Source organism: Hylobates moloch, unplaced genomic scaffold, assembly GCF_009828535.3.
Source record: "Hylobates moloch isolate HMO894 unplaced genomic scaffold, HMol_V3 SCAFFOLD_15, whole genome shotgun sequence".
Lineage (NCBI taxonomy): Eukaryota > Metazoa > Chordata > Mammalia > Primates > Hylobatidae > Hylobates > Hylobates moloch.
In genome coordinates this window covers 31,995,312-32,003,018 of record NW_026652290.1, presented here as the reverse complement: position 1 = coordinate 32,003,018, position 7,707 = coordinate 31,995,312, and the positions used below count along the sequence as shown (strand labels likewise).

At 41.3% G+C, this 7,707-nt stretch overlaps 1 protein-coding gene across 3 annotated transcripts in view; it reads left to right on the top strand.

Moving 5' to 3' along the window:
- The first annotated feature begins 29 nt into the window (after nucleotides 1–29).
- IL36G (interleukin 36 gamma) overlaps nucleotides 30–7,707 on the top strand; it is a 218,476-nt gene continuing 210,798 nt past the window's right edge. The window contains exons 1-2 of one of the 3 annotated variants that reach the window (XM_058428797.1): nucleotides 30–108; nucleotides 5,997–6,095. The gene's annotated coding sequence lies outside the window, so the exon portion shown is untranslated. Of the gene's footprint in view, nucleotides 109–211; nucleotides 383–3,034; nucleotides 3,088–5,996; nucleotides 6,096–7,707 lie in introns of those variants that run through there. The other 2 variants (XM_058428795.1, XM_058428796.1) reach the window with 2 other exon arrangements.

Below are 7,707 nucleotides of genomic sequence, written 5' to 3'. Positions count from 1 at the left end.
TTTGATTGGAAGAACGTGTAGCACACCTCGGCATTGAGGGCGGCTACCTCGGCATTGAGGGCGGCTTCCTCGGCGCGCGGCGCCGCCCGCCTCTGAGTGCGCCTCCGAGTGGGTATGGGGCCCTCCGTGGGGGCCTCGGCCGGGCTGGCGGTTGAGGGGCGGTTACGCTGAATCCAGCTGGGGTTGGGCGCTCCGGGAGTCCCTGGGCGGAGAGACAGGGCGGTCCTCCCAGGATGCTGGGGCCGCTACCTGATTCTGTCCTTTCAAAGTCTCAGACTCATAGGAGCTATGAAAAAAATAATACTATAAAGAGAACATATGGGTCTTAATGCATCTAAAGGCTCCTAGTTCTTAGTACTGCAGGGTGGCTCCTTTAATTGTGGTAAAATATGCATAACATCATATATACCATTTTAACCATTTTAAAGTGTTAACTTTTTCAAAAATGTGCAGTTTAGTGGTATTAAGTACCCTCACATTGTGGCACAACCATCACTACCGTCCTTTCCAAAACTTTTTCATCTTCCCCAACTGAAACCCTGTACCCATCACTGACTCTGCACTCCTCCCTCCCCCAGCCCCAGGCAATCACCATTCTAGTTTCTGTCTCTATGGATTTGACAACTGTAGTGCCATATAAGTAGAATCATGCAGTATTTGTTCTGTGACTGGCTTGTTTCACTTAGCATAAAGTTTTCAAGGTTCATCCATGTGTAGCATGTGTCAGAATTTCCTTTCCTTTTAAGGGGGAATAGCATTCCGTTGTGTGGACATGCCACATTTTGCCTCTTGGTCCATTCCTCTCCGGACACTTGAGTTGCTTCCACTTTTTGGCTATTATGAATAATAATATGAACATGAATGTGCAAATAACTCTTTGGGACTCTCCTTTTCATTCTTTTGGGTATATACCACGAAGTGGTATTGTTGGATCAACTGGCAATTCTATTTTTAATTTTTTGAGAAACTGCCTTACTCCTCTCAGGGTGATCTCTTGTTCAAGGTATATTTTCGATTTCACCTCATCAGCTGACTATAAGGCCATAAGGCTAACGGAGAAAGGGACAGTGGATGGCAGGCCTAGTTGTCCTGAGTCCCTAGACACTTCATTCCCCTTGTTTTAATCCTAAAATTTTTTTCTTTTGAAGTTTGTCCTGTTTCATCTATTCTCCAGTTTCTTAAAGAGGTCTGGAAAATGCCTTTGGCTCCTTGTGTATGAAGGTTCCTCTTCATAGATGCTGGAGAGGTAGTGGGAAGAGGGGCAGTCATATCTGGGCACCTGTTGGCCAGGTTCAGCTCACCAGTTGGGTACTCAGCAGGGCATGAAGCCACTGCAGCAGCCCTTCTCTTTGGCCGTAAATAGGGAGTTTGGAAGAGAGCCAGGGTTTCTGGATTTATGCATTTTGATATTTTCAATAGTGTATTAAATGTTTAAAATAGGAAAACTGATCATTATTTTTGTTAATGACTGAGAAAGGGACTCCTTCACCAACAGTTACAGAAAAGTGAAGATGGTTCTGTTTTGGTCTTTGTAGAATCTAGGTGGTTGAATGCATCTCAGTTTTAGAAGTCACCTTGCCTGATATCCCACCCAGTGCTGGAGTATTCCACAGACCTCATGTAGGTACTGCACCTTTGCAGGAATACTGCTGGTGTTGGTGAGCTGCCTTACCTGTCCTGTTATTGGAGACCCCTGCTTATTAGGAAACTTAAACTCAAATGAGCTTCTTTGCTTACTGGTCCTAGTCCTTTGGAGCAACATAGGCCAGTTCTGCCTCCTTTTTTCCATCCTTTGGGTATTTGAAGGTCTATTTTGTAGGACACAAAATGTGGGAAAATAGCTAGGCAGGTTTAAAAATTCTCAACTCTACCAAACATGGTGGCTTATGTCTGTAATCAATCCCAGCACTTTGTGAAGCTGAGGCAGGAGGATTGCTTGAGCCTAGGAGTTTGAGACCAGACTGGGCAACATAGCAAGACCTCGTTTCTAAAAAAAAAAAAAAAAAAAAGTACAAAAATTAACCAGGCATGGTGGCACACACCTGCAGTCCCTTCTACTCAGGAGGCTGAGGTGGGAGGATCACTTGAGCCCAAAAGTTGAAGGCTGCAGTGCACTGTGGTCATGCCACCACACTCCAGCATGGGAGGCAGAGCAAGACCCTGTCTCCAAATAAATAAATAAATAAATAAAATTCTTAACTCATTCATCAAAGTATCCACTGTAGCTCTCCATGATCCTGGTGTTTTTTTTTTTTTTTTAGAAGGATCTGGATCCATTGCCCAGCTGGAGCGCAGTGGCATGATCTCAGCTCACTGCAGCCCCCACCTCTCTGGCTTAAGCAATCCTCCCACCTCAGTCACCCATCTGGGTAATTTTTTTATTTTTTGTAGAGATGGGGTTTTGCCATGTTGCCCCAGGCTGGTCTCGAACTCGTGGCTCAAGCGATCCACCTGCCTCCATCTCCTAAAGTGTTGGGATTACAGGTGTGAGCCACCACACCAGGACGATCCTGGTGGCTTTAACGGTTTTCCGTTGCTCTCAGGCTGATGACCGATAAGCCCCTACAGTACTTGGCCTTTTACTCCCTCAGCCTTAGCCACCTCCCTTAGCCTTAGCCCACACTACTCTCCCTTTACTCAGTGTTATCCAGACACTTTGTTTTTTCCTTTCCATACTCCTCTCTGTCTGGGAATCCAACCTTTCTTTCTCATTTCTCTTAGTTGATTATTATTATTTTTACTCTAGCAGCCTTATTGAGATATTCACATACCGTACAATTCTCCCACTTACAGCATACAATTCAATTTTCTAACATTTTCATCGCCCCCTAAAGAAACCCTATACTCATTAGCAGTCACTCCCCATTCTCCCTTCCTCTCAGCCCCTAGAAACCATGAATCTACTATCCATCTTTATAGATTTGCCTTCTGGACATTTCGTATATATGAAATTATGCAATTTGTGGTCTCTGATGGGATTCTTTTGTTACCAAAATATCATGGGTTTGGTCTAGGTCCTGCTGCTCGCTGCACAGAAAGCCAATCAGTGGGATGACAAGGATTGCCAAGGAAGAAGGCTTTAATCAGGTGCTGCAGCTGAAGAGATGGGAGCTCAATCTCAAATCCATCTCCCTGACCTAAAACCAGGGGTTTACATAGCAGGGAAGAAATGTAACAATGCATAAGAAAACAGGAACCAGGGAGGGGCAAGGAAGCAATCCTGATGAATGAGTGGTCCCAAGTCTCATTGCCTGGATGTGGTGATCTGGCAAGTTTCAGTTCTTTGATACTTTTTTTGAGAGGCCTGAAGGTCTTTTGCCCAGGAAGGAACTCAAACAAAACAAATATAAGCTTTGAGCTTTAAGACCAGAAGGGTCAATTTCTATGTTTATCCAAAAGAACAGTCTATGGGACTATTGGTTAAGTTTCACTTTCACTTAATATGCTGTTTTCAAGGTTTATCCACATATCATGTGTCAGTACTTCATTCTTTTATGACTGGGTATTCTATTGTGTGGATATACAATATTTTATTTACCATTCATCAGTTGATGGACATCTAGGTTCTTTCCACTTTTTGGCTATTATGAATAATGCTGTTATGAACTTTCATGTATAAGTTTTTATGTAGACATGTTTTCAACACTCATGGGTATATACCTAATGAGAGGAATTACTGTGTCATACGATAATTCTATCTTTAACCATTTGAGGAATTGCCAGACTGTTTTCCAAAGCAGCTGCAGCATTTTACATTCCTACCAGCAGTGTATGAAAGTTCCAGTTTCTTTACATCCTGAACAACACTTGTTATTGTCCATCTTTTAAATTACAACCATCCTAGTGGTTGTGAAATGGTATCACATTGGGGTTTTTATTTGTATTTCCTTGATGACTAATGATGTTAAGCATCTTTTTATGTGTTTACTGGCCATTTGTATATCTCCATTCAGAGTCTTTGCCCATTTTTAAATTTACTTTTTTTTTGAGATGGAGCCTCACTCTGTTTCCCAGCTGGAATACAGTGGTGTGATCTCAGCTCACTGCAACTTCCACCTCCTTTTTTCAAGTGATTCCGGTGCCTCAGCCTCCCAAGTAGCTGGGATCACAGGCACCTGCCACCATGCCCAGCTAATTTTTTTCTTTGTATTTTTGGTAGAGACGGGGTTTCACCATGTTGGCCAGGCTAGTGTCTTTGTTGACTCTTAATCATCCTTCAGTCTCAGACAAAACATCCCTTTCTCAAGGATTGTGATTAGCTTGATTATTTGCTTATCTTTCTCCCTGCTAGTCTGTAAACTGAGGGTAGGCCACTATATTCATTGTTCTTGGCACCAAATAGAAACTAAATTAATGTCTTTTGAACGAATAGGGCTTTCTCCTTTTAAAGATCCCTTCAATACGGTAACCACACTATGTATAAGTAGCCACAAGCCCATTCAATAATACTACTAGCTCTTATAGCCCATATGTCTCTGCCTTGTCTACCACAGTATCAGCAGAGACTTTGCTAAATGCAATGGTAAAAATCAAAATACAGGCTGGGTACAGTGGTTCATGCTTGTAATTCCAGCACTTTGGGAAGCCAAGGTGGGAGGATTGCTTGAAGCCAGGCATTTGAGACCAGCCTGGGAAACACAGAGAGACCCCATCTCTATGAACCACACTCCCAACCCTCCCAGAAAAGAAAGAAGTATGGCTGGGTTGAAGTCACCAAAGATGGCTGACTGGCTGGTCAAGTGACTTTACCTGATGGTTTGTAGAATATTTACCTTCACCCAGGTGGGAGAAGTGCTTGAGCCAATCCTCAGTGTGGATTCAGGAGCTTGATTTAATTGGTATCGTGATTGTGGATTAGATTCTAAGGGATGCATTCACTAAGTAAAAGTGATAATAGCTACTTTTAAGTAAAATAATGAATGAATCAAACACTCTAAATCCATGGTGCTATGCTAAGCTCTTTCTGTATTTTATCTCATTTGATATTACAGATATTCGATGTGTTAATAGTAATGACTATCTCCATTTTTACAAGTAAGGAAACTGACATTGAGAGATTAAAAGACTAGCCCAAATCACAAAGTAAATGAGATTTGAATCCAGTCTTGATTCCAAACTCTACAGTATTCTAAATTCAAGGAGACTAAATTATAAGATGGAGCGCCAATTTTACTTTATAACAGGGTTAGAATGGTAGAAGAGACCTGACGTTCATACCTCTAGCCAGTGCATCATCTTCCTGTAGGCAAATATGCAGGAAATCTATAATAAGAACTTCCTTTGGTGAAGGCCAGGTGCAGGGGCTCACACTTGTAATTCCAGCACTTTGAGAGGTCAAGGTGCGAGGGTCGCTTGACGACAGGGGTTTGAGAACAGCCTGGGCAATATAGTGAGACCCTGTCTCTACAAACAAAAACAAAAACAAACACAAAACAACTTCAAGAAAACTCCTTTGGTATGGGTCAGAACAAGACGAATGATCTATCTGATCCAAATGCTTAATGACATTAAGCCACAGTCCACTCACTACCACAATAGAGATATACCTGCCAATGCCACTCAGGTAATCCCATCAAAAGTGGTAATGAGGTCTGCAGCATGACTTGTTCTTAGTGATCCCAGCCTGAGACCTTGGGATTGCAGCATTTTATTCTACATATGCACAAAACATCTGTTGAATAATCTTCTAAATCGATGCGATACATTCATATCAAGAATACCTGTCTGTAGTCTCCATAAACTCTCTCCTTTCTGTTTTAAAAAATAGTAACAGCATTTCTCCTTACATGACAAAGAAATGACTTCACCATCTATGAAATAGTGAATAGGAGCTGTGTGGAAGGAAATTAACTCTACTTCTTGGTGGAGATGAGAAGGGAGTGTTCCTCTGAAAATCAAGGCTCTTGTCATGCTAGGAGCCAAAGTCGTTTTTTAGAGTGCGGAGAGTTGAGAAGATAAGACAGGGACCATCCACTGATGTTTTTCTTATTTCACAGGCCTCTCTCAATTGGACAAAGCACTCCAGACCTTTTGGAAGAGTGATTCCAAAGGCAAGCACCTGCTTGGCAGGCCCCTCAGCTTCTATGCAACTATAAGTGAGTATATAAAATGGGGGTACTTGTGTTGTTGAGTACCTTATTTCCAAATGAGGACTGCCGGTGTCACTGTGGCTATGAGAAGGCCTCTACTGAATTGTTGGAAGTTGTGTGTTCTCATCTCTTCTAAGCCTGGATTGACTTGCCCAAAGGGAAGCCATTATTAACACTACAATAAAACCATCCTTAATCTGGGACTCTTTTCATGCAGTGGTTCTTAACCAGTGATAAACATGAGAGTTACTTTTGGAGCTTAAAAAAATTAAGATGCTCAAGGTCTACCCAAACTGACTGAATCTCCAGAGGTGAGGCCCAGGGATGTATACTTTTGAGCCAGACCTCAGTTTACCCTCCAGAGCTTAGCCTCTTTGCTCATAAGGTTGCATAATACCCTTTGTTTGTCTGTCAGCCACTCTGATAAAAAAAAAAAAAATTGGTAATGGGTAAGTTTTAGAGAAGAAGGAACAAAGGTGTTCTTGGCCAGTGAGAGCCAATGACAGGGAAATGCAAACAATGTATCCACAAGAAAGGTAAATTACCCTATAGAGCATTTTAGGATAAATGAACATCTCATGCCTAGGGTTGAGAGAGGGTACAAAAAAAAAAAAGAAAAGACCACTCTGGATACATAACGCAATAAATGGAATAAAGGTTTTTTTTCCTTGTAAATTAAAAAAATCCCTTGTTACTGAGGTATAATTTAATCTATTTTATGTGTAGTTCAATGAGGTGTTGTAGATAATAAATTTTTTGTAAATTATTATATTGTCATATAATCATACATTCATTTTTAAAAGTCAGAAATGTATATAACCATTAAACTTATAAATCATTCAGTCATTCAGAGATATAGATACACGAGCATATTTTATATCCACCACAATAATTATTACCATCTCAACAATTCCATCACCCCTCAAATTTCAAGTGTAGGTGTTTTTAAATGTCAGAGGAGTCTACTCAGTGGGAGGAAGGTTAGGGAAATATCTTTTGGCTTTTTGCCTCTGTCACTTGGGTTTAAAGGCAGGGATTTGGCTTTACTCTCATTGACTTGGAACCTGATATATAGGACCTTAAGAAAAGAAATAGACTGTAACAAGTTCTGTGCTAAGACTGTAGAGTCTCACCATGGTGACTCTCTTACTGTTTAGGCGATGAGGGAGGTGGGGCAGACCATAAGGATAGCTGGCCTGGGAGAATAACACTCCAAGGCCATTTCTACAATGATTCCATATTTCACTGTTAATCAGAGACTGAGCAGTTATTATACTTTTTAAGATTTCTTGAATTTGTGTTGCTTGCTCAGTGTTTTGTATTTCCTTAATTCTTAAAATATATTAATATTAAAACAATTTTTTAATATTTCTTAAAACCAAAGGACAGTAAGGCATCAAGTCTTACTTAGTCTTGCTCTAGCCAGACTTGGGGTAAGGAAACCTAGGAAAGTCGTGGCTGCTAGGAAGAACAGGGTGAGACAAACGAGAGACCAGGTCTCTGTGGCGCTCTGTATCAGTTAAGCTAGATTTGACTGCAAGTCATAGCAAACCCAGTGAAAATGGCTTAATAACAGTAGCATTTCTTGTTTTCTTAAAATCTGGAGGTAGGTTCTCGG